A 27,500-nucleotide genomic window follows, 5' to 3' on the forward strand; every position below is an offset into this window, starting at 1 on the left:
AGAGAGAGAGAGAGAGAGAGAGAGAGAGAGAGAGAGAAATTAAAGAAAAAAGAAAAATAAAAAAAAAAAGAAAGAAAAGAACAATCATTGACGAACTAAATATTTCAATTGTAATCGTGAATATCGCGAAATAAATGAAATATTACTCAACGTCGATGTCCGTAGAGAAAAGATCGTCATTTCGCCAGATAATTACGATGCCGAGATAATTTGCAATAGGCGATCTTCTCCCTCTACTCTTGGAGAAACATACATACATATATACGTATATAGATAGATAGATAGATTCACATATATACATAGATACATAGATACATACGTGTCTAAGCTCGGTACATTGTTTTCCAACTCGGTCAATCGAGATGTCCTTCGATCGAGAATCGAGCGAGATAGGATCGAAATCTCAGGGTCGACTCTCCCGTTCTTTCAAGAGGAGAGGATCTTTAGAAAGAGATAGATAGATAGATTAATAGATAGAGTAGATAGATAGATAGATAGATAGATAGATAGATAGATAGATAGAGAAAAAGAGAGAATTTACGAACGTTCACCGATGACACCAACGTGGGGATGAGAATGCACGGGAGGTTACTATTTTTTTATTTTTTATTTATTTATTTTTTTATCTTCTTTCTTTCTTTTCTTCTTTTTTTTTTATTCTCCTTCGAGAGATGGCTAGATAGATAGATCGATGTTTTATTAACTGCCCTGAGACTATCCTCTCTCTCTCTCTCTCTCTCTCTCCTTTCTCTCTCTCTCTTTCTCTTTTTCTTTTTCTTTATCTTTCTTTTTACGTCGTCGGCATCGAAGAAGAAAAGATCGTCGCTTATACATTTACGACACTTTATCGAGATTCACAGAGTATTATCTCGGAAAAGTACGAGCGAACGATAATTTATCGGACACTTTAGACCCTAACTCCTTTCGATCATCCGGCTAATCGAACGATTCTTTATTCGACGTCATCTAACACGACAACTCGACGACAACAGTCGTTCTTAACGTCGTATTCTGATAGAAGGTAGTAGCGGGACTACTACGAGAGGACTCGATTGCGTTCTCGATCGTGATCCTTAGCTACATTAAGCAATCCTCTCGTTTCCTATCAATAATCGGGGAAAAAAAGAAAAAAAGGACTTTGCTAAATTAATTTACGGTAAATGTCAAGCCTATTCAGACAGAGAGACAGAGAGAGAGACAGAGAGAGACAGAGAGAGAGAGAGAGAGAGAGAGAGAGAGAAAGAGTAAAAAAAAAGAGAGAGAAAGAAAAAAAAGAGAGAGAGAGAAGTACCGAGCATATAATCACGCGTAATTAACGCATGGCAAAGCGATGATTAACGATCCATCTCTCTCTCTCTCTCTCTCTCTCTCTCTCTCTCTCTCTCTCTCTCTCTCCCTCCCTCTTCTCTCTTTTTATCTTTCTGAAACGCATTAGAGGCTGTCCTCGCGTCGTTTTCTCAGAAAAAAAAGAAGCCTAATCCTTTTTAATCGTTTCGCCGAGTTCTTCTCGATCCTTTAAAATTTGTTCGACGAGAAAGAGAGAGAGAGAGAAAGAGAGAGAGAGAGAAAGAGAAAGAAAGAAAAAGAGAGATACGACGTTGTTGTTGTCGTCGCGTACGAGTCTTCTCGTCATTACGAACGCTAGCGCGACGACGATGATTACGATTATTATTCCGATCGACCAATAATCACGAAGCAAACGTGCACCGTGATCGTTCGGCCACGACCGCGATCGTTCGTTCGATCACGTACCAACACGCGCGACTTCTTTCCCTCTCTCTTTCTCTTTCTCTTTCTCTCTCTTTCTCTCTCTCTCTCTCTCTCTCTTTCTGTCTCTCTTTGATTTTTTTTTCTGGTCTTCCCCTGGTTGGTAAGAATGATTTTTCTAAAGAGTACGAAACCGAGAGAGTTGTCCTTCAGAAACGAATCATCTTTATATAAAATCATATATTCAGTGATCTCTACTGCGAGTGATCATTTCGAAATAGGATTCTCTTGAAAATTATATAAATAACTCGTAAAGTAAGAAAAATGAATGTTTAAATGTGTTCTTGTAAAACAAGGTCGTATCAGGCACATCCTAATTTCATCAAATCTATTGCAGCAATATAATTCCCACGTATTAGGAAACGACCCGTGTAATTAATTTTTCGAAAGAGAAAAAAAGAAAAGAGGAAAAAAAAGGAGAAGAAGATGAGGAAGAAGAAGGAGAAGAAATAAGAAAAAAAATAATAAAAATTACACAAAAAAGGATCCGCCACGCATGCAAGCGCACGCGTACACATACATACATACATAGATAGACGCGCATACATATATATATATATATATATATATATATATATAGAAGCAAAGAAATACACATTCGTACGATAATGTACTGCCAAATAACGTGATATTACATAAGGAAAGTAAAGTTTCGTCGGACGACACGACTAGACGTTTCTCTTCTTCCTGATATCCTTTTTTAGGATATACTAGTGGTAGTCTCGAGTCCTCGTCCTTAATCGCTCGAAACTATAGTGTTATAGGTAGGTAAGTACACATATTCTACGTACAACGTATACAGATATAACGCGCGTTATCCGCTCGGACGCACGCCGATGGGATAAGATTCTCGCGGTCGCGTCATGAGTCAGATATCCTCTAGGTTTGAGCGTGCCGGGTCAGAGGTCGGTTGCATTTGCCTCTGCCTCCCGCGCTGCCACCTCTCCCACCCTGGTCTCTCGATAGTCCAGCATCCTCTCTGTACTTCTTCTTCTTCGTATAGGTAGGTATATTATACTCTGTCTCGTAGTCCTTGATATTAGAATGGTCCTGGGGAACGAGCTCTACGGTGACCGTTACGGTGCTGCACGTCCGCGTAATACATTCGAGAGAGAGAAAGAGAGAGAGAGAGAGAGAGAGAGAGAGAGAGAGAGAGAGAGAGAGAGAGGGAGGGAAGGAGCATCAAGACCATCGCGATCATCGGGTGACGACATCGTTTCATTATCATTCAACCTCCTTCATCTTCACGATGGAATCCAAAGACTCTTTTTTTCCTTTCTTCATTTTCCTCCATTTCTAAGATGTACATATTATTTGTTAACGCGTAACACTTCTTTTTCTCTCTCTGCTTTTTCTTTCTTATTTTTTTTTTTTTTTTATTATTCCTTTTCTCTCTTTCTTTTTTTTTCTTCGTTTTTGCGATCGAGCATGTAATAATAAAACCGTGAACGCGTTTATACGAAGGGAAAGTTTGGAATATCGATCGAGATCGATAAATCGATCATATCAATGAAATGCATCGACGATCGTGTTACAGTATAATATACTCTCTTTCATATGCATCGAAACGTACAATTCGATCGAGAATCACGAGAACGATTTCTCGACCGATCCTATCGACCGAGGAATACTTTCTTTTTCTTCTTCTTCTTTTCTTTCTTTCTTTCTTTTTATTCTTTTTCATTTTTTTTTTTCTGTTACTTCCACACCAGTAGTCCTGGCTACGTTCCCGCGTTTCTGGATCCTCCTACTCTCTTCTTTTCTCTCACCCTCGCCGACTCGCACGCGGTTTCTTTCTGATAGGATCGCACGAACGCGGCCCCGGCACCTGACCCAAAATTATGCAAATGTGTGTGCGAGACGGTAGCGATCGTGAATTCGACCTTGGATTTGCCAGTGGATACTCCCTCTTTTACTTTTCCTTTTCAGCTCTCTTCTTTCTTTCTCTTTTTTCCTTTTTTATTTTTTTTTTGTTTTCTTTTTTAATATCTTGCTTTTCTTCCATTCGTTCTGTATTTTTTCTCTCTTTCCTTTTTCTCTTTCTTTATTTTGATCCTTTTCTTTTTCCTACTAGATCCAACCAAACAAGGTACGGTCAAGGTTATCTAATTGCGAAGAAACTCAAAGCACGAAAATATACTCGTCTCGATCTTTGGAACGATGAATTATCGAGCCGTCTCGATGCGTTCTTCGATCGATCGTTTCCTCCTTCGATCGATTCTCTCGTGCATGGAATACAAAGAAAGATAAAAGAAAAAGAAAAGGAAATAAAAAGTGTTAGAAGACGAAGGTAGTAACGATTATTCGAAATGTAAACTCTTGACGTCTATTATTCGTCTAACGATTAATTTACACGGGGAAAGTGCTTATTAGTAATTATCGAGAGCAAAGTCTCGTTTAGAACAATAAATATTTCTATACATATATTATCGTTTTTTATGTTATCATTATTTGTATCTTTAATATATTTATATAGAAAAGAAATATATATATATATATATATATATATATATATATATAGCTCGAACGATCGTAACGATCTCGTAGATCGAGTAGAAAGATCGATCGAGAGGTTTCTACTTGCGTCGAGTTCGCATTAAAAATCTCGCCTTACTCTCTCGGTTTACCGTGAGACGATAATTATTCATCGTGGCCTTTACCATCTTCCCTACTTACTCCTAGAAACTGACGTACTCGTTGCGTCACGAATAAAAATAAGAGTAGGATATTGCCGGACGACGAGTCAAAGTGTATTTTCTCTATCGTCCTCTCGAAGACTATCTACGTAATATGAATCGATACTTCTACATATATCTCATCGAGAACATTTTCATATAACAATTTTGTCTTCTTTTTCTACTTTTTCTTTTCTCTTTTCTTTTTTCTTTTTTTTTTCCAATTAGAAAATCGTAATGACGAGAGAAGTGACATTAACGTTTTGAAATTACACTAATGACTTCTAAATCGACAGTATTAATTACGATTATTATTACTATTATTATTATTATTATTATTATTATTATTATTATTATTATTATTATTATTATTAATTACGTTTAGTGATCTTCGTTATTCGTTAAATGAAATTTCTCATTCTCGCAAATGAAATATGTTTTCAACGTTTGTTTCTGGAAAAACCGCAGACACCCTATATGTGTATATATATATATATATATATATATATATATATATATATATACTGGATGATTGCTTCGACCTCGAGAAACGGATGAAGATTATAAATACTCCATGCTTAAGTACAACGCCGAGCGACTAGCGTGAAAATTGAGAGGAACGTTCCTCTTCTCTTAAAAAGTGTCGATTTAAATTCACAGAAAAGTATCTCATGTTGTATTCCCGAGAGAAGAAAGAAGCGAATGTAATACGTATACGTACATATGTACGTAAATATGTAGAAGAGGAATGAAGCGTCAGAGTTCAGAGGCTATACACGTACATACGTACGTATGAACGTTACGTTCACGGCATCGCGTGAGCGTAATTTCGAAAATCTGTAATACCCGTAGTTCCTCGAGAATAAAGCAAAGAACTCGTGTACGTATGTATGTAGGTATGTACCTACGCGAAGCCTGAAGCGTTCGAAGAGAACCGTGGGGAATCGAAGCTGAGTCGAGTCGGACCGCAAACAGGAAGGAAACATTTCTAGTTTCACAATTTCGTAAAAGAAAAAGTGCAAACAATTGTTTGATATTCTTAAAAGAAAAAAAAAAAGAAAAAAAAAGAAAAAAAATAATAATAAGTTCACGAGTACGATTGCAAAATTTTTGTTCATTTTCCTTTCACATGTGCGGTCATTCGTTTGACGATAAATTTTATGAAAGACAAAATAGGAACAATCGTTGATATTCTAAAAAAGAATAAGATCGATTGTGAAAATGTTTTTTTTTTCTATCTCCTTTAACGTACGTGCGTGTGTCAATCGTTTGATAAGAAATTTCGCGAAAAAGAAATGATCATGGTTGTTTTTGATCTTCCTTGATACATACGTGAATTATGTAAAAAAAAAAAAAAGATGATAAAAACAAATTGACGATATCTATTCTAAAAAAAATAAATTCGATTACGAGAAAAGATTGTGAAATTTTACAAAAAAAAAAAAAAAAAAAAGAAAGAAAAGAAAAGAAAAAAATACAGTCGATTAGTACGACTTTCGATAGCGAACGAAAGGATGATTAAGAATCGAAGTAAATTACTTGCTTACTCGATTTCATTTCTAATCACGATTAACGCGATGATTCTCTCTTTTTTCTCTTATTCTTTGAGAGAGACCACAACTCGTACCAGGTTCTCGTCTATTAATACGTAATTACTAATTACCGGACGAACAATGTAATTACACGATGTACTCACATAAACTCGTTGCACGCGTGACGCTTCCTCCGTTATCTATCCTTTTTTTTTTCTTCTTCTTTTTCTTCTTTTCACTTTTCTTTTAAAGCTTCTTATTAAAACGTAAACGAAATTTTAGGATCGATCGATCGTTCGATCGTTCGATCGATCGATCCGTTGCGATCTTTCCCCTTTCCTGTTCTCTCAGAGTAGTGCAGTGTATACCGGTTTTTCGAGGGCGTCGAATCCCTGGATCGGCACTTTTGACATTGACGTGAATCAATAATCTCGCTAGGTGGATTATTCGGGCTGCGAGAACGAGCACGATGGAATGGGTGATTTAATAATAAATGGCCTACCTGCTCCCTCGCTCGTAATCGATCTTGTCGAAGAAGATCGATCGAGTGCAGTCTGTTGCTCTCTTTCTTTCTTTCTTTCTTTCTTTCTTTCTTTCTTTCTTTCTTTCTCTCTCGAAGTATCGCTGACTTCGAAGTCCATTGTATAGCGCCGAGGACGAGGTTCAAGGCTTCTGCGATTCCCAACTACTCATTTCCTTTTTATTACGGCTTCTTAAGTCATCTGGAACAAAGTTTCCCAAGTTACTTATATTTTCGATGGAATTCTAATGGATGATCAAAGGAATTTTTTTTCTTTTTTTTTCTTTCTTTTTTTTCTCTTTTTTTTTTTTTTTTGAGAAGAACTTTTCGTACTGTAATTATGTAAGAACATTTGTAATTATATAAAACGTAGTTGCACGTGATTTTTTTTTTAGAACAGAACTATATTATCGCTCTAATGTATTACTCTATTACACGCATACATGAGTAAATATATACAGCAACACGGTTTTTCGATTTAAGAGATTTTTTTTTTTCTTCCAACCGGATATCTCGAAGAATCATCGTTGAATGGTAAATCAGATCGAGCAAAAAATCTAGATCACGATGCTTCGTGACCATGAAATCTCCGCGTAACGATTATCCGACTATCGGTACAAAAAATCTTGATATCGTTAATGTTCCTCTTGAGAGGTAACGATGCGATTGTAAATTAAAAGAAAAAAAGAGAGAGACAGAGAGAGAGAGAGAGAGAGAGAGAGAGAGAGAAAAGGGAAAAGAAGAATAAGAGAAACAGAAAGAAGAAAACGTTCGAATCAAATCATTATTATATATTATTTTCGAAAGGAGAAGGGCAAAAAAATTGTGAATGCCATTCCTTCGGCCAGTTAAAATATTATATTATATCCGACATGTTTTTCGCGTGATAAAATTACTTAAGTCCTGTGTATTATTTTTTTTCTTTTTTTTTTTTTTCTTTTTTTTTTAATCACAATAGCGATTAAATCATCATTAACGATATATCTGGTAATTATATGTTAAAGGATCGATTTGTCGATCTCTCAATATGATTTCATTTTTATCTAATCGAATGTCAAGGTTGTTTTATGCTGATATTTACGTATAAAAAAGAAGAAATACGAGGAAAAGAGACTCGAGAGAATATCTCACGAATATGTCCGATGATCTTATTCGAGCGCATTAATTAGAGAGCATGACTCGTGTGCTTGCTACCGAGCGAACTGTTTCCACTCATCGCCGGTCGCGCTCTTGATACGTCACTCGTCGACTAAATAGCGTTCAAGAGACTACGATCGACCGACAAGATTGCGCAATCGTTTCCTCGTTCGAGCGTTCAAAGAAGAAGAAGAAGAAGAAGAAGAAGAAGAAAGAGGAGAAGGAGAAGGAGACGTAATTACTCGCTGAGTGAGCTGTAAAATTAGGATCTCTTCTTTCGAACGATAACGATCGCGTGTTTAGAGAACGATGTGAAATAAATGTTTGAAATCTAAATTTTCTTCAATTTTTACTGTTACCGTCTTATGAAAGAAGATCATTTTAAATTGGTATATTAAGAGTAGGATTGAAACTTTTTGAAAAAAATCTATTTTTGTTTTTCTTTCTTTCTTTCTCAGACTTCTCCATTCTTTCGACGCGTAAAAAAATATGCGAGAATATATCGAAAGGAAATTTTCAAATTTTACAAGCTACATATAAAAAAAAAAAAAAGAAAAAAGAAAAAAGAAAGAAAGAAAGAAAAAAATTTGTTTTCTAATAAATAAACTTCTTCCTAAAATCTCTAGGACGGAATTTCTTGAGAAAAAAAAAAAACAAAAAGAAAAAGAAAAGAAAAAAAGAAGAGAAGAAAAAGAAAAAGAAATGGTGTTTCTAATTTACGTTAATTACGAGTTATGAATCGATTACGAATCGACGAGTATCGACTTTTATTAGGAAAAATAAAGCAACATTCAAAAGACATAACTACGAACGTTAAAGATTGGTCCCGAAGCGAGTAATCGGAAATAATGAGAAAGAGCTTTGATCGTACGCGACACTTGAGCCGCGAGTTATTACAGAGAGTAAATAATAATAGAAAAGCGTTATGGTCTCTCTCTCTCTCTCTCTCTCTCTCTCTCTCTCTCTCTCTCTCTCTCTCTCTCTCTCTCTCTCTCTCTCATTCGTTCGTTCATTCGTTTATACGTTTATCGTGTCGTAGGTTTGGTGGGTTAGACGTCTCAGGATGTCGGCGACGCCTCTCGGCATCGACACGTAGAACGAATCGACGTGGACGTCGGCATCTAGGATTGTGAGAAAGGCCAAGGTAATAGTCACGGTTGAGACCGAAGATGAGGCTGAGAAAGCGTGGAATCCACTTCTCGAAACGATGTTGCAAACCGATAGCCATTTCTCCGAGTCGCCGATTGCCATTTTTCCTCTATCATTCTTTCTTATCATTTACCTTTGATCGTTCGAAGAAAAAGAGAGAGAAAGAGAGAAAGAGATAAGGTTTTTAAACAAAGTTATTCGATAAAAGACATCGACGAGATAATAATACATAAAATCTTTTAAAGAAATAAACGTATCAACGGTTATACGCCGATAAACGAGAGAAAAATCGCTCTCGTTCTCGATGAAAGAGCAAAGCGGATTGGCGAGTACGTAAAAGGTCTCATCTCGACTTTCCTTGCGTCTTGTAAAAAGCTGCTCCAGTTTACTGTCCTCGTTCTACTCCTTCTCTACCTCCTACTTCTCCTCCACCTCTCGTCGTCGTCGTCGTCGTCGTCGTCGTCGTCGTCGTCGTCGTCGTCGTCGTTGTGCACTTGCAAAGAAAACAAAGATCATGAAGAAAGAATCAGAAGAGAAAAGTAAAGAGTAAAGAAGAGAAAATAAAATGAACGAAGAATAAGAACAAGTAGGAAAACGAAACAAACGTCGGCGTACCTTTCGAAGGTAGGTAGGTAGGTAGGTAGGTAGGTAGGTAGGTAGGTAGGTAGGTAGGTAGGTAGGTAGGTAGGTAGGTAGTAGGTAGATAGGTAGGTAAGTACAAATCCTTGGTGAAAAAGGAGCGGCGGTTTAGCCGCGTAGCCGCGAGCGGAAATAAATCAGCGCGGCGCTTCTGCGAGTACTTTCGCGTTGTGCCTAGCGTCTCTTTAACGTTGGTACCCGAAGAGTACCAACGAGCCCCGAGCGAGGGTGGCGAGAGGTTAAGAGACGCAAGAGGAGATAAAGAAGAAGGTAAAGAAGAAAACTAGTCGGAGATCGAGCCCAAACAAGGTTTAATTGCCGTTGCATTGACATGCGTGCTCGCATACGCGGCACTACTACGCAACCGCGGACGCGCCTTTTGTTTCGAATTCGACGAATCTCTTATACCCTTAGATACCCTAGAAAGAAATCTTACCTTTGATCTTACCTTCTCAATTAAGAATACAAAAATGTTTCATGACTTTTTATTATATCTTTGGTTATGTGCGTACGAGTTTGAAATTTCTCTGTCTCTCTCTCTTTTTTTTTTCTTTTTTCTTTTTTCTTTATCGATCTTGTTAATTAGTATCGATGGAATACGAACGATATATATATATATATATATGTCTATGGAAAGAGAGGAAGGAGAGAGAGAGATAGAGAGAGGTTACGATGATCGATAGAAAAATTATTATAAAGATTTTTACAAATCTTTTCTCTTTTACTTAGCTACTACATCATCATAATATGATCGCATCCTTTATACGGAGCCCACCTAGAAAGTCCAAGAACAGCAAAGTATAGTCTATTTATCACAGAAATAATAACGAATAGCGGTGGTCGTCCCGAGACAAATCGCTTGTCACAATACAAATAGCTTTCCCTGCATATGATTCTACTCCTCGAACGGAATAACGCATACCGGGAGCGATGAAAATTGCGTGGAAACAATTGAACGTCTGGACGGTAATGACCGTGATGACTCTAATAAACCGAGGAGTGACGATAATGATAACGATAAAGGTCTACATAAGAGAAAGAGAGAGACAAATAGATAGAGAAAGAAAGAGAGAGACAGAGAACGTAAATTAAAGGCGGAAGATGGAAAAGGGAAGCGCTTCGAAGTTTCGATTGCTCTTGGAACGAAGCCACGAGCTACTAACAGATCTTTGCCGATCTAACGGGTGTGCGATATTGAACACATTCGAAAAAACAAATCTATCAGTCTCGGCGGCGAAGTAGAAATTAGAGAAAGTTGATGTTGCTCGAAATTGATTGGATATGTAATCGAATACCTATTAAAATCTAGATGTCGGTGTCGATGAAGTCGAAAGTTCATCAAGGTCAACAAAATCCTTTCACGATAATTCAATTATCCTATTTTCTTCATTAAGAAGAGTAAGAAAATGTTAACAGAGAGAGAGAGAGAGAGAGAGAGAGAGAGAGAGAGAGAGAAAGAGAAAGAGAGAGAGAGAGTCGTTCTTCTCTCGAGTATTTAATCGAGGCCAAAAAGACTCCCGATTTCGATAGCTTCCTTTTTAAAGCGCGAAGGTTTGTTAGCGCCTGGATCGAAGGATTGGAAGATCCAGGGATAACAACACACCACCCCCTACTATACACTTGGAGGCCTTTCGACGGCGAAGATGCCGCGGATTACGGGATTCCTAACTGCTTCGACTCTCAGAGCGTTATACCTGCCTTTTACCAAGGTCGATCGTGTCTCGACAATCGGCTGGGGAGATCGTGAGATCGAACCGGACAATGTTACTCGAAAGGTCCCATGGCTATTCCTAAGCTCGCATATTCCATTTTCCGATAAACTTTAAAACGTCCCCCTATTATTTCATACCCATTAATATCAAAGAAATTGTATAAGATAAACGATATTTTGTTTTGTTAATAATTCATCGATGATAGTACATCATGTTTCTATAGTATATTGCCGAATAATTTATGTTTGTATATATGTAGTATTCTTCGATTAATCGTTCGAGGAATCTAAAATATTTTTTTTTTTTTTCTTTAGAAACATAGAGACCAAATCGAATCTTTTTTTTCTCCGTCGTTAAATCGAATCGGATCGAGTCGAATCGAATCTGACCGGATCGGATTAAATCGGATCGGATCGAAATCTTTCTTCGTCTACGTCCTGGTGGATTCTCTCGTTGTAGGTCTCTATTATCGGTAGGATCCATTCGGTAGCCCCTCTCGAAGATCCGATATAAGCGTATCGGTAACGACGATCGCTAGAACGAACCATCGACCATACCGTTCTCGTTCCTCTCCCGTTCTTACTTTTCTCATGATGCACTCTCCTCTCCTTATTCTCCGAGAACTTTCACGGCCCTGAGAGAAGAGACCGCGAGATCGAGCGAGGTCCTTGACCGTTCAACGCGATCATTTAATAAATTGTAACATACAACTCCCTCGCGCACGTTCCCTACGTATGTTAGTAACTACGTTTAAACGAAGAAACTATACGAACAGGAACAATGCTCGATAGGTCGAGAGAACTCGCTTTCTATTTCGAGATGACTTTCCTCGGCCCATTTCGTGCCTTCTTTATCGATAAAAATCCCAAGTTCGCCATCTTCCATCGAGAGAGAACGATGATGTTGCAGATCTATTCTGAAAGAATGAGAAAGAGAGATCGTTTCTTTCACAATGAAAAGATATATATTATACATAGATCTATGATATCTATCTCTTAGATATTATGATATTTTAAATTCGTAAAATACGTACGCCAAAACCATATGACGGATGAATCGATTTAACGTGAATCATATTGTTCCAAATTTCGCGAATTACTTGTTTCCAGATCAGTCAATGTGAAGCAAAATATGATGTTCGAAAGAAGTCATAAAAGAAATACAAAACAAAAAAAAAACACAGAAATAAAAAGAGTGAGAGAAAGAGGATCCCATGTATCTTTTGTTACATTATACTCACAAAATACATACAATGGACGAGTCGACATAATTACAATCGTATTGTTCGAAATTTTACTAATTACTTGTCAGATCATTCGACATTGCACAATGAATAATATCGATAAGAAACTCGCAAAAAAATAATAATTGAAGAAAGAAGATAAAAACGAAATGAACGAAAATGAAGAGAGAGAGAGAGAGAGAGAGAGAGGAAGAGAGAGAGAGGATATTTTTGTCTACCTCTTCTCTTCTTATTCGTTTGGAAGTGAAGATAAGTCCACGAGTGAGTCACATATAAGTACGTATGTATGTAAGAGCGGTGGTGACTCGCCCTATGTGATCGCGATCAACGCGATCGGCGGCTACGATCGGCTTTCGTGTTCTCTTCTCGTCGAACGGCGCGTCCCTGTGAAATGCTCCTTGTTGGCTCGTCTTGTAAGCGTCAAAACGAATGACGTCCCGACATTTTACACGACGCGTACCGGTTCGTCTCTTTCGTGGATATGCTCTCTCTCTCTCTCTCTCTCTCTGTCTCTCTGTCTTTCTCTTTCTCTCCATCTCTCGTGAAGAGAGAAGAAAAGAAGAAATAGAAAGAGAGAGAGAGAGAGAGAGAGAGAGAGAGACGAAGAGAGGAAATAAAAGATAAAGAGAGATGCTCAGTTGCACGATAATGGAAAATGTAGCGAATCGAATGCTTGTGAATCATGAGTGAGTGAGAGAAAGAGAAAGAGAGACACGATTATCGTGCGTTAGTACGCGTGGGAAGTTCACGCTTTATGGGAAGCCTTTCGAGATCGTGCTACGTTCTGAGAACTTCGATATATGTATTCGTTGTATAAGAATTGAAGAGTATTTCTATAACTTCGTGGTAACATCCATTATAAATCGATTAGTAATTTTTTTTAAACGTATTATATCACTAGGATTTTTATTCGATTATCTTTCTTCGTTTTAAACGTTATTATATATATGTAATTATAATTATATAAGTATATTGTATATATATATATATTAATTATAATACATTGAAATAAATATTGATTGTATAAAAAGTGAAAGATAACGAGTAAAGAAAGACAAGTAATATTTATAACAATAAGATTAAGATAATAAAGAATCTACGTAACACATGTAGTTCCTTACTATAGAACCCTAATTTCAAACTAAACAAATCAACACGAAATAATACGTACGCATATTATAGTTTGAAATATTTGTTTTTACATGTGCATATGGATAGAGCAAAAAAAAAAAAGGAAAAAATAAAAGAAGAAATTATGAAATTATTGGAAAAGATCAGCATCGAAAGACAATGTTTTTCCTTCTCCTTGTTCTTCTACTTTTAAACGATCGGACAGAAATGACGGTAAAAGGATCGCCAGTTCTGATCGCGTGAGGATAATCGATCGTAGACCAGTTAGCTGGCCGAGGAATCGGGAACGAGATGAGTCGTGTGAACCAATCCTTCGATTAAGCAAACCTCGCAGTGACATTTAGCCGGTATCTGTCTCTAGGTTCCAGGCCATCGAGTCCACGAGTAAAAGACGAAGAAGAAAAAGATGAAGAAGAAGAAGAAGAAGATGAAGAAGACGAAGAAGACGACGACGCAACGACCATCGGCAGCGCGTTTCGCGATCTATCGAGAGCCCTCTCGGCTTCTCACTTTTTTTTTCCAAAGTTGTCTGCCTGGCAGGCAAGCAGGCAGGCAGGCAGGCAGGCGAACTGTTGGTTGACTGGTCGAAGAGCTTCGTAGCAGCTCTGAATGTCACGATAGGGAGACTAACGAGCGATCGATGGATCTCGAGGATCTTAACTTTCCGCGTTATCGATCGAGATAAGAGATGAGATCGTTTATAAGAGAGAAATGGACACTCGTTAAGTAATAGATAATCTGATTTCGATCGAAACGAAAAACCCGAAAACTCGAGGAACTTTTATAAAACTGATAAAGTAAATAATCAACACGTCGAGTAAAGGATAAAGAATCTTCCACGAATCAAAATTTCTCGAACGTAATATCGCGTCGCGTTAAAATTTTTAATAAAAAATCGATAAATCCTACATGTCCGATGATTTACGAGATTTAGCGATTAAAACGTAAGATTATATACATATATTCGAAAAATATTCGCGAAATATTTATCCCGAACCATTGCGATATTATTGCGGTCATAATCGTATATTTAAAATAACGAATATACAGTGACTTTAATCTATTTATCAGATTCTTTTAAATCGTATATCATTAATAAACGTTCGAGGCAATCGCTATTAAAAACGCCATTACAAAACACATTAATTGGGTCATGCTTATATAAACGAATTTATTCGAATCGCGTGGAAAAAAAAAAAGATCGAAAATTATATAATAAATAGAAACGTTCTCCTACGATATATACATCTCTCTCTCTCTCTCTCTATTTTTATTTGAAGATGAACAAATAATCGTACGAAAAATAGGGTGAGGACGAATCGTTAAAGGCTTCGGAGTTTGGTTGTAGTACATAAGTAGCGTGAACGGCGTGAACCAGTAGTGGGTGCCGATAGCACGGACACGCGGCGTGGTACGCGCGATCAATCCAACCCGATACGGCTATCTCAGTTACAAGGGTTCCCGAAGCGAACCGGAGGACTCGACCGATGGCTTGGTTTCGCGCGAATGCGCCGATACCTTTAAAGCATCTCTCTATTTTCTTCCCTTTGCTCCTCCTTCCCTCTATCTACCTACCTACCAACCTCCCTACTTCTCCCTCTTACCTTCCTACCCTCCTACCACAACCTCCATCCCTCTTTCGCGAAGAAAGCTTCCGATCCCAGTCGGTAGATAGTACTATGGCTACTGGCGACTACTCGTCGTCGTCGTCGTCGTCGTCGTCGTCGTTGTTGTCTCGAAAAAACTCGACTCTAGCTCGCAAAAATCTGTTGTTGAATCGCCGATGCGTTCTCGCCAATGGCGGTGGCAAGAATGGAGGTGTCGGTGGTTAGTCAGGAAAGGACGCCCTCTAGCTCTGGCGTCGCTTAATTAACGCCAACGGTGGTAGCTAAGAGAAAGAAAGAGTAAACGAGAGAGAGAGAATGTGAGACAGAGAGAGAGTACTTCTAAAACGCCGCTCTTTCTTTCTACCTTAGATCGCGAGATACGATAGAGACTCTCCACACTCTACTACCTTCTACCTCTTTTCTTCTTCTTCTTCCTTCTTCTTCTTCTTCTTCTTTCTTTTATTATTCTTCTCCTTCTTCATCACCTCCCCTTGTTCTCTTTCCCTTTCTCTCTCTTTCTTTTTTTCTCCTTCTCTGTTTCTCTTGTTTTCTCGTTTCCTCCCTCTATGATCTCGATGATCGCACCGCGCGCAAAGTCCGTCGAGCGCATCGATAAATTTCGGAATTGGCGCCTCCGCCGTGGCCGGTTCACCTAATTAAGCGGTTCGCCCCGTAATTACAGCCAATTAACGTCAAACTCGTTCTCTCGGCAGCTTGGAAAGAAAGAAAGAAGGAAGGAAGGAAGGAAAGAAAGAAAGAAAGAAAGAAAGAATGAAAGGAAGAAAGAAAGAGAGAGTGAGAGAGTGAGAAAAAGATTGTGTGTTGCGTACCAAGACACCGTGTCTATCTCTGTGTTAACATATAATTGTATATAGACATACATACATATACATATCATATATATTATACACACATACATATTTACATGGATACATGCATATCAAATATACGTATTTACATACAAATTTACATTCATACATATCTATGTATATCTATCTATATATACATATATGTATATATATATATATATATATGCATGTTTCTATATATACTTGTAAGTTGCGTATAGGGATGGTTCTCGATCATTTTTTCAGCTTTCTCCCACCCTCTTCTCCCTTCCAGTTTCTTCTTCTTCTTCTTCTTCTTCTTCCTCTTACATGTTGAAGCGATAGGACGATAAGGTACGAGAAAAGGCACGAAACGGGGAATTTTAACGATTCCTAAGCGTCCTTTTCCCTTCCGTGTACTACGTTGAACCGCGTTCAGATACGGATAAAGGATTCCTGAGATCGTCGTGTCCTCTCTCCTCCGGTCACGACTCTCATAAATGACGTAGAAAGGTTAACGCGCGATATACGAAAACGTTTCAAGTTGGTATAAGAGTATCCTAGATCGTTCCGATTATTCTGTCAAAGAGAAGACGGACTTCTCGTGGAATAAGGAAAGAAAGATTGACCGTTCGATGTTATCTTACTATCTTGTTTAAAAGGACTTTAATCACACACTTTGAAAATTAATCGACTACTCCTTATATTAAAACGTGAGCGCCTCTACGTGTATCTATCTCTACGTATGTATATGTGTCTATACAGTCACAATTTTATTTCCGTTCCATAGGTATCCATTAAATCTATAAATACATCTTTATCTCAAAATATTCTATTTTTATGTATATATCTATGTACATATGCATGTATGTATATATCTACAAACTGGCTAACGAGACAAATGTTAAATATGTATATATCCATTATTGAATATATTATTCTATGAGATAGACGGAGAAAAAAAATTTATGACAAACGTGGAGAAGAGAGAGAGAGAGAGAGAGAGAGAGAAAAGGGTAGGATATAATCAAACTTTTTCATTTTTTTTTTCTTTCTTTTTTCAAGCCAATGTCTTTCTCGGACTAAAAACTTCTAAGAAATTCTCTACCTCTAAGGGAAAAAAATAACAAAAAAAAAAGATAGAGAAATAAAAAAATAGAGAGAGAGAGAGAGGAAGAGAGAGAACGAACAAGAAAAAGAAAAAGTATTCGATTCGCAAACGGTAATATCTCTCAACGACACGATACGTGTCGACCGCTTTACACGGACTCTCGCGAGTAAGCGTAGACTGTGCTTGGTTTAATCCTCTCTCGCGAGAGCAAGAGAAAGAGAAAAAGGGTGGGAGAGAGAAAGAGAGAAAGAGAGAGAGAGAAAAAGAGAGAGAGAGAGAGAGAGACGTGACCAGAAAGAGAAGGAGAAGAAGAAAGAGGAGGAGGAAGAGGAGAAGGAGAGCGAGAGAGCGAGCTCGTGAGTCGCGGGTCCGTGCAGAGTTCCTCTTAAGAAAAATCTCATTAATTGCTTCTATGGTGATAAATTTCCCTCTGGCGATGCACGATTCTTCTCCTTCCTTTTCTCTCTCTCTCTCTCTCTCTCTCTCTTTCTTTCTTTTTCTTTCTTTCTCTCTCTCTTTCTCTCTATCTATCTCTCACCTTCTCTAGCTTGCCCTCGAACCACGAACGCTCTTTAGACCATATCGCTCTCGACGCTATGTTAATTTTCAGTTTAATAAGGTGTACACACACCAGGAAGTAGATACGATATATACGGGTGTGCTCGCTGGACCAAGAGTATGAGAAAGAAGGTGAAAGAGAAGAAGAAGAAGAAGAAGAAGAAGAAGAAGAAGAAGAAGAAGAAGAGGAGGAGAAGGAAGAGGAAGAAGAAGAAAAAGAAGAAGCTATGGGATTTCGAGCGCGTGCTTGTGAATGCCATGGAGAAAATGTCGCCAGTCGGAGTGACATTTCAATTAATGTTTACTGCATTTACGTGGGAAGGGACACGCTCCTGCTTCTTCTTCTTCTTCTTCTTCTTCTTCTTCCTCCTTCTCTTCTATTTCGTGCCTCGCAGGTGCGAAAAACAGGACAACTCTAAGTTATACCAATGCTATCGTCGAAAGTTGGGAAACTCGGTGTTGCTTTTACGTTAAGGAAGTTGTGGTAATAGTAAAGGAGATGAAGGAAGAAGAAGATGAGGAGAAGGAGAAGGAGAAGATGGTGGTGCACGATGTTCGTGTATGATAATGCACAAGCAACCAACCTCCCACTACTATTACTATTACTATTACTGTTACTATTACTACTACTACTACTACTACTACTACTCTACTACTACTACTACTATTACTACTATTACTGCTATTACTACCACGAAGCTTTATTTACATAGGAAGTTAACGGCTCTGAACGAGCATGGAAAACACGGGGAGTCGGAGGATCCTTAATGTCATCCGAATGGGCCAACGCTTAAATCGCCATTTCTCTCCTGTTCCGGATATGTATATTCAGTAATGTGTGCGAGTACCGTACCGTTTACCTGTAGGTACTTCGTTTTAAGAATCGTTTATTCATAGAATTCTTTTCGAATAATCGAAGAATTATATTCGATTTATCTCAAAATGATTACAAGTAGATATGTTAGAGAGAGAGAGAGAGAGAGGGAGAGAGAGAGAGAGAGAGAGAGAGAGAGAGAGAGAGAGAGAGAGAGAAGAAAATAGTCTGAATTTTACTTCTGAATTAAAAGCAGCCATTAATTCGACAGTACTCTTACGATTTTATAGAAATATGATTTATATAAGCAAGTAATATCTATTCAATTGTAAACATCCTAAAGATTCCTGTTTACGGATTTAGAGTTAAACTTGTAATCGATAGTCAATCGAAAGTAAATACTTGTAATCGATATTAATTTAACACGAAGGTAATAAACTTGATAGATCTCCTCGTTCGTCAGATCGACGAAAAAAATAAATAAATAAAATGAAAGAAAATAAGATAAAACTAAAATAAAAAGAAAAAATAGCGGAACAAAACGAAACAAAAGAAAAATAAAAAGCAATGTCACTCGATATCTTTGGAGTTCCGTGATCGAAATTACACGGGTATTTTAAAGAGCATAAATATTCCTTATCTAATCCGAGTCGATTTATCGACATGGTTGTCGCCGTAGTAGCGCCGAGGGCGCGTAGGCATTTAAACGTGATGGATGAAGGTAAACGCTTCTCGAGTGTCGTTAGAGGCCATATTACAAGGAAAACCCATCGTTATCTGGTCGCGCGAGCTCGAGCTCGCGTACTGCCTACTGCCTCTGCTCGTATTAATTTTAATAATCTCGAGCTATGAGTTACGAGCAGCCTCCCTGCTACGTGCCTCTACTATATGTATATACCAACGTGCTACTAAACAGGATCGGTAACGTATCGTATTTGACTTAAGGAGATATACATCGAAACTTCTCCTTTATTTCGATTTATTTTAGAGGACGTATCCTCTCTTATTATTTATATTTTATTCCGAATCATTTAGAGATAAAAAGAAAAAAAAAATATTCAAAATCAAACGAAAGATATTCGATTTTTATTCGGATTCCTGGTTAACATATATTTAAATGATAATAAAATAAATTTACTTATGATAAGCAGCGGTTTCGGAGATTGAACGAACGGAGACGAAGAAGAAATATTTCTACGTAATGTCTGACGTAGCGAGTAAACTCGACTTGTACGTACGTACATACATATATATATATATATATGTGTGTATATATACATGTACATCGTTGGAACGTTCGATCATTCGATTCCGATCGTCTGTCTCTCCTTTCCATGAGTCCCATTCGAGCTTTCGAACGCGTCGATCTTCTTACCCGGAAATTGCGGACTGAGTTACGATCGCGATAATGACGACGCGATCGTTCCGATGACTCAATTATCCTCGAATATTTATCGAAGCGATCTTCGTCCGAGAGAGATGATACGTTCGGCCGATAATACATGGACGCTTTTTCTTTTCACTCCGATCGAAAGAGAAAGAGAAAGAGAAAGAAAAGGACGAAGAGAGAACGAGTCCAATTTCAGAGGCACAGTCCAATTAAAGACGAAACGAAAAAAGAAAAGAGAAAGAATAAATAAAAAAGAAACGAGGAAAAGGAAAGAGTTGCTCGAATTCAGTATCCTTATCGTTATCGTTTGTTCGATCCTCAATAAGACACATACACATAGGCGTGTACGATGGTATTTCAGCGTGACGTAACGAAAGAGAAGATCTTCTTCGTCCCTGAGGCACTCTAGCGTCCCGTTCCGTCACGGTTCTCACGATCCCGATCGTGCGTTTCAACCGAAAATGGCGAAGCGAGTAGGTACTCGCGTTCGATGGTGTTACGGTGAGAGCACCACCGTCGAGCCGGTTAAAAAAAATCAATTAATCTCAATCGAGAAGATCGCGAGCTACGGAGAGTAATTTCCAATTTGTCGCGGCACCGAAAAATTCTTCACCTTCGGATGAGACGCATCTCAAAAAGGAAGGTAAGCCCCTACGGGGATTCAGAACGGCGAAAGTATTATTTTTCGATGCTTTTACTAAGATTTCTTTCTAGAATTTTGACTGAATTTTATTCTATCTTGAATTAAAATATAGAAGTACGTACTTGATCTAGTAGTTAGATAATAGCTTCGTATAATCATTTTTTTTTATTTTAAGAAATATTATATATATATATATATGTTTCTTTCTTTAAAAAAGGCCATATATTATTTCCAAGTCCTTATTTTGTAAGAAAATCCATAACCACATTTTTATGAGGTAAACGCATAATCCGAAGCGAGCACCTATATAATATCGTGGGATATATAATTATTTCTCCTTGCAATCCTCACGCTCGTATTAAGAAAAGAAGAAGAAAGAAAGGAGAAGGAAATCGTCTCTCGCGAGTTTCGTCGTACGATCCGATGAATTATGGCTTATCCGGTGAAATTAAAAGATGCGATTTATTCGACCCACCACCGGACAGTTATTTGTATTTAGTCGACGTTGAGAGATAGATAGAGAAAGAAAAAGAGAGAGATCGAAAGAGACAGAAGTAGAGAAAGAAACAGAAAAAAATAGAGAGAGAGAAAGAGAGAGAGAGAGAGAGAGAGAGAGATAGTCTTGCTCGATAAATTTGATATAATGCGACGTCTTCTAAATGCCCTCGCTTCGTTTAATTAACAGATTCTGTCGCAATGAGATAAGCACGTTGATTTACGTTGCTTCGATCGCTGCTTGCGGCAATGTCGCAAGTAAAATGAGGAGCTGCTCATTTCGTAACTTTTGGGTGTCACGGTACATATAGGTACACCCGGTTCTTCTTTTTCTTTTTCTTCTTCTTCTTCTTCTTCTTCTTCTTCTTCGGCCGAAGATCAATGCATTTAAAATGAACTCATTACGCGTCGGTGGATCGACCTACTAAGGAAAGCTATAACACGTATGTAAGTACTTACATACGCTTCTTCTTCCAGATCTGCCGGCAACCTTCGAAAAATTTGCATAATCGCTCGATGTCCTCTCGAGAAAATTTGCATCGAAGGAATTCGTCGCTTTGCGGACGAATCGTTTTACTCTTAAACGAATTTCGACTTTCTTTCGCCTACGGGTTATACACTAAATTCATTATTAATTAAATACATATATATATATATATAATATTTTATTATTAATAATATTTCATTATATGTTAAAAGATGAGAATGAATAGTTCGATATTTATTATGAAATTATAAAAAATCTTTCATTATAAATTAATCCTTACAATAACTTGTAAATTTTCCGAGTATCATCCGAAAAGTATGTAATTTCGAAAACCTATCAAAATTTAACATATTTCTCTTAAAAAAAAAATGAACATACACCTTTTTTATTTTCATTTCTATTCTATTCATCGCGAAAGTAGTTTTATTCGAAGGAGAGAAAGAATAAAAAGAAAGAAAAAAAAACAAAACAAAACAAAAAAAAAAACAAAAGGAAATTACCTTTCCGTAAACGAAATAGAACGTGGTTAAATGCGTTTAAATCTAAATATTAAAAATTGAAACGGAGATATATCGACTGTAATAGTACCCAAAGTATTTTAAAGATAACATTGAACAGTTCGTGGTATTTTAAATAATTCGCAAAAGCTTGTTTGTTAATCCCCAGATAAGTTCATTAACGTAATTACAAGGATCCCGTGTCAAAACATTAGATTCGAGATTAGAGAAGGATCTTCTAGGATCATTATTTATGTTAGATTCGATGAGACCGGTATAAGGAAGAGAAAGGAAAGACAAAGATAATAGATAGTAAAAACAGAAGGTAAAACCTTCTCGGTGAGTTTGAATCGAGTCAATGGAAGCGGCCCATCAAACGAGAGCATCGACTAGCACGATCGAGATACGAACGATTACGCGAGAGCACCTATGTACACCAGTCCTTGATCCAGGAATAGTACTCGACGTGTGCATAGACGGGATTCACCGTTGCCCTATCGCTGTCTTTCTCTCACTTGAGAAGAATAAGAAGAAGAAGAAGAAGAAGAAGAAGAAGAAGAAGAAGATGAAGACGAAGAAGACGAAGAAGACGAAGAAGACGAAGAAAAAGAAGAAGCAGATTCACGGTGATTCTCTCGACGATCTCGAGCATGATCCACTTTATCGCAGCGATTGCCACCTGGATATGCAACGAGCGGTAAACTCGACTACTACTACTACTACTACTACTACTACTATTACTACTACTATTACTACCACTATTACAACTCGTGATCGCTCGTACGCGACAGGTGAATCGAATTATTAGCTCGAAGAGTAGAATAAACGTCAATGCGCTCGTTCTCTCTCTCTCTCTCTCTCTTTCTTTCTTTCTTTCTTTTTCTTTCTCTTTCTTTTTTTCTCTCTTTCTCTTTCTCTATCTCGTGTGTCTTATGCGAGTCTCCTTCGTCTACTTCCGTCATCTCTTATACGTGTGCAAGAGTATCTAAGTATCTCTCCGTTCTAGATTTATAGAAAGAAGAAATAGACTTTTACCGACAAGGTCGATAGGTCGAGGAACGCTATCGATGATCAAGAGAACGAGTTTAAAGCGAGATCTCCTACGCGAATTACATGGCACGAGGACTCGCGCGTGCTTACCACGATACCGTAGCCTTCATTAATGACTCATCGAGTCGACTCTTCTGATCGTACTCTTTCTCTCTCTCTCTCTCTTTCTCTTTCTCTCTCTCTTTCTCTCTCTCTCTCTCTCTCTTTTTCTCCCTCTTTTTTTATTTATAAGAGTTGAATGCATGAACTACTATTGCAACTAGAGATTCACAGTTTTTCTATAACGAAACCGTACGAATATCTTTCTTATTTCTCTCGTATTAAATTAAAAAAATATTTAAGGGGAGAAAATATCTTTGATTTTTTTATTTTGTTTTTTAAACGTATTTTAAACAGTATTTTGCTTGTAATAAATAAAAAAAAATGCCTCGTTCGGTCGAACGCATAAGACTTCTATCGAGACGAAAGATTCTTATGTCATTTATCTATCTTTTACTTACTTATTTATTTATTTATTTATTTATTTTTTTCTATAAAACAAACTGCACGAATTTCTTGCTTATTTCATATTGAGTCAGACGAATATATATCAGATGAAAAACTATCAATTATCTTTGAATGGTTTTCGAGCGATAAATTAGAAAGGCTCGTGTCTTTCGTTTTTAAAAAAATTTTCTATCTTTATGCTTTACGAGTTCGACAAGAAAAGAACGATCTAACGCGAGAACCCTAATAAAGTACACTTTGTATTAAAACCTATCCTCGTGAACGCGTGTAATTAAGTTTCATTACGTTTCCACTCCCACTGGTAACGATTCGTTGCTCGTTAAGGACACCTGCTTTATATCGTTCTCTCTCGATCGTCTCTCTTGCTGTTCTAAAAGCTCGAATAACTTTTCCCGACAATATTATCGCGACTAACTTTCCGCGAGAACTTCGGTTCCTTAAGTGTTCAGTAGTAGGAGCATATAGTGTGTGTGTGTGTGTGTGTTTATATGTACCTTCTACGGGCCACCTTTTACACCTTACCGCGGTATCTCCCTTCTCTCTTTCTTCTTCAAAAGAAGCTTGTCGAGAGAGAAAAAGAGAGAGAGAGAGAGAGAGAGAGAGAGAGAGAGAGAGAGAGAACTTAAGAAATAGTTGTACCACCGGTGTATTATTATATGGCGCTTTAAATGGTAGCGATAAATTACTGGCGTTGTATCCTACGTTAACCGCAATCGTCTTTTAAGTCGAGTCAAAGAGAGAGAGAGAGAGAGAGAGAGAGAGAGAGAGAGAGAGAATTTGTTGCTCGTTGTCTTCGTCTAGTGAAACTTCCTTCCTTCAACGTATAGTACTCATTTATCTATTCTTGATTTAAAAAAACAAATAAAAATAAAAAATAAAAAAGTAGAAAAAAAGGAAAGGAAAAGAAAGCAAAAGTAAGAATAATCGAATGAATCGATCGATTAATCGACCAATTACTTATAAAAAATTAATCGAAATAAACAAATATTAAATAATAGAAAAAGAAATCGATCGAGAAATTTTCAACGATGAAATAAGTGACTCGGTTTCGCAAGTATGTAAAAGTCATTGGGATCGCATCGATTGCTTTCGGGCTATTGTATACGAATCGATGTTAGTTAGGTAGGTATGCGGGACGAATCGAGCGGCATAAAGTAAAAGCATGGAAAGCAGCTCCTCTTTTTCCATCGTAACGAAATACAACGAGAGAACGAGAAGGATAAGTAGGTGGAGGAGGTGAAGGAGGGGGAGGAGAAGCTGGAGGTGATGTTGGAGGTGAAGGAGGAGAACGAAGACGATGAAAGTGAAAGCAGCTAAAACGTTTCGGCTGATCGTCTCGAATCGTCTTCGCGGTGAATCCTTATAAGAGAGACCGGCGCGAGCGAGGCGGATTATATCACGAGGGGTATAAAGTATATTTCGATGTATTACAGTTTATATTTATATATATGTAAGTATACACATACATACATACATACATATATATCATTGTATACACGTATAGATACATATATTTATGTGTGTACAATAAGATATATATATATATATGTATATATATTATATAGGTGTGCGTATATGTATATATGTATATATATATATATATATATATATATATATATAGGTAAGCGAGAGCGCGAGTGCGTATACCTCGTGAACAGTAGCGGCGTGCCACAACCATATACGGATTCGAGAGAAGACTCGGTCTGCTCATCCGTAAGGTACTACGTCTGCCTTGAAAAATGCATATGCAAATTAATAAAGCTCGCCTTACGAGAAACCGAACGAACGGTCCTTAACGGTCGAACGACGACACCCTTTCGAAAGATTTTCTCGTTCGTTCGGACGTTGCTCTTCCCACCTAATCGATCCGCGTACTCGTGCTCGTGTTCGTTCTCTTACGTGCGATTAAACTTCCTCTTCGAATTATTTTTACAAATGACGTTTCATCGTTTATTATAAAATAGAAAAACAAAAAAGGCATCTTGTCTAATCGAAATTATCAACTATATAAATAAGTAAGTAATCGTTGTTGATCGATTTTGAAAGAATCTTTCCGAGGACAATTTTCTTTCTTTCTTTTTTTCTTTTTCTTTTCTTTTCTTTTTTTTTTTCTTCGACGCCTCGAATCATTATTGAATAATTAGATTGATTAAAGCGTTTGAATTAAATCGTCGGACAAAGATAATAATACGTATCAATCCATTTCGATAATTTTAGACATCAGAAAACTTTCAAATTTTATTACAATATTTCATCTCATTTTTTTCTTTTCAAGCGACATCCAATAACAACCGTTCACATTGGTTTAAATGGAGCACGAGAGCCCTCCCTACATTTCCTCTCGGCGTTAGCATAGATTTAAATAAATTTGAATAATATTCTGCTCGCGCGTATAGAACAATGCTAAATCAATTGTAATTGTTAATAATCGTAATACGGTCGTCGTGTCGAGATGCATTGTCTCTTTCTCTTTCTCTCTTTCTCTCTCTTTTTCTCTCTTTGTCCTTTGCTTATTCTTTCTCTTTCTTTCTCTCTCTCTCTCTCTCTTTCTCTTATCGAAGCGAAAACTCGCTCCCGTCGTGATCTGGTTACATCGCTGCTACCCGTTACGTCGAGAGTTCGAAGTACTTACTTACATTCTTCCTCGTTCTCTCGTCCACCTCCTCTTTCGTGTTCCTGCTTCTCCCTCTCTTTCTCTTATTCTTTCTTTCCTCCTTTCTTTCTTTCTTTCTTTCTTTCTTTATCTTTCTCTATCGCACTCTCTTTGTACCTCTTTTTACATCCTCTCGCATTTAGCGACGGCCACAAGCTGAGAAGGCAACCAGAGTAGATTACTCGTGACAAGAGCTTCGTTAGCGTTAAAGGAAAGTGAATACTCGGTGTAACTAGATCTTACAATTAATTACACGATTTCCGATAGAACCGGACGATAATGAAACGAGTTCGAACCTCGAGAACCTCTCTCTCTCTCTCTCTCTCTCTCTCTCTTTCTCTCTATAAATATATTTTATACTATCAATAAATGAAATTTCTTAAATCATACAATTTTATCGATAAGCATTCATCGTCGAAATAGGTTATTTCGTTTATGATTACACGATGATATTAAAGATCATGTGTTATGTATACTTACTCCATTTATACCTACTTATTTCTGATATCGGTAAGAGTCACGATTATTGCCTTGAAAACGTAATAAGTTGACTAAGTAAAAATAATAAAAAGTGGACGAGACCAGACTATCAATTCGAACGCAAGAAACGCGAAAGCGATCGGTTTCATTAATGCATTATCGGGTATGCTACTACTCATCGAGAGAGTTCAGATCAGTAGCCAGTGATTAAAGTCAATTGACTTACGGTGAATTTTCTCTTCGACGTATTCATCACACGCAATAGAAGAAACGAGAGAATAAGATAAGAGAAAATAATTATTAACAATTATTTTCTCTTATCTTTTCAAACTATTATAATCGTATGCACGAAAGAATTCAAATTACTATCCGACGAAATTACGATTTAACGAAATCCTATCAGAAAATAATCTCACGAGCGAAAACTTAAGTTTGAGAATTGGAATTTCAAATCAAATATAAAAAAAAGAATAGACAAAAAAGAAAGAAAAAAGAAGAAAAAATACACTGGCAGCGATGCATTAATGTCAATGATATTCTCGAAAAGAAATAAGCCGACGCTATCACGACCGATGAAACGAGAAAGGAGAGAAAGAGATACGAAGACAGAAAGACAGACAGAGACAAAACGAGAGGGAAAGAGAGAGAGAGAAAGGACACGATTAATCCTTCCCATTTGGAGCTACCTTATGTTAGGCCAAAACAAGCTCGAACTTTCTAAAACTCTTGATAGTATAACTCTTCGGCGACAAGTACAAAAAAAAGAAAAAAAAAAAAAAAGAAAAAAAAGTAGAAAAAGAAAAAAGAAAAAAGAAGAAGAAGAAGAAGAAGAACAAGAACGAAAACAAGAAGAAGAAGAAAGACAGACGATCCGAA

The 27,500-nt window shown here is 37.4% G+C and overlaps 1 long non-coding RNA gene across 2 annotated transcripts in view; it reads right to left on the bottom strand.

Annotated features, from left to right (window-relative positions):
* Window positions 1–27,500, bottom strand: part of LOC122634245 — a 226,712-nt gene that overhangs the window by 26,590 nt on the left and 172,622 nt on the right. For both annotated transcript variants that reach the window (XR_006328341.1, XR_006328342.1), the window contains one exon: window positions 6,477–6,696. This is a non-coding gene — a long non-coding RNA (uncharacterized LOC122634245). The remainder of the gene's footprint in view (window positions 1–6,476; window positions 6,697–27,500) is intronic.

This window comes from Vespula pensylvanica, chromosome 14, assembly GCF_014466175.1.
Source record: "Vespula pensylvanica isolate Volc-1 chromosome 14, ASM1446617v1, whole genome shotgun sequence".
Classification (NCBI taxonomy): Eukaryota; Metazoa; Arthropoda; class Insecta; order Hymenoptera; family Vespidae; genus Vespula; species Vespula pensylvanica.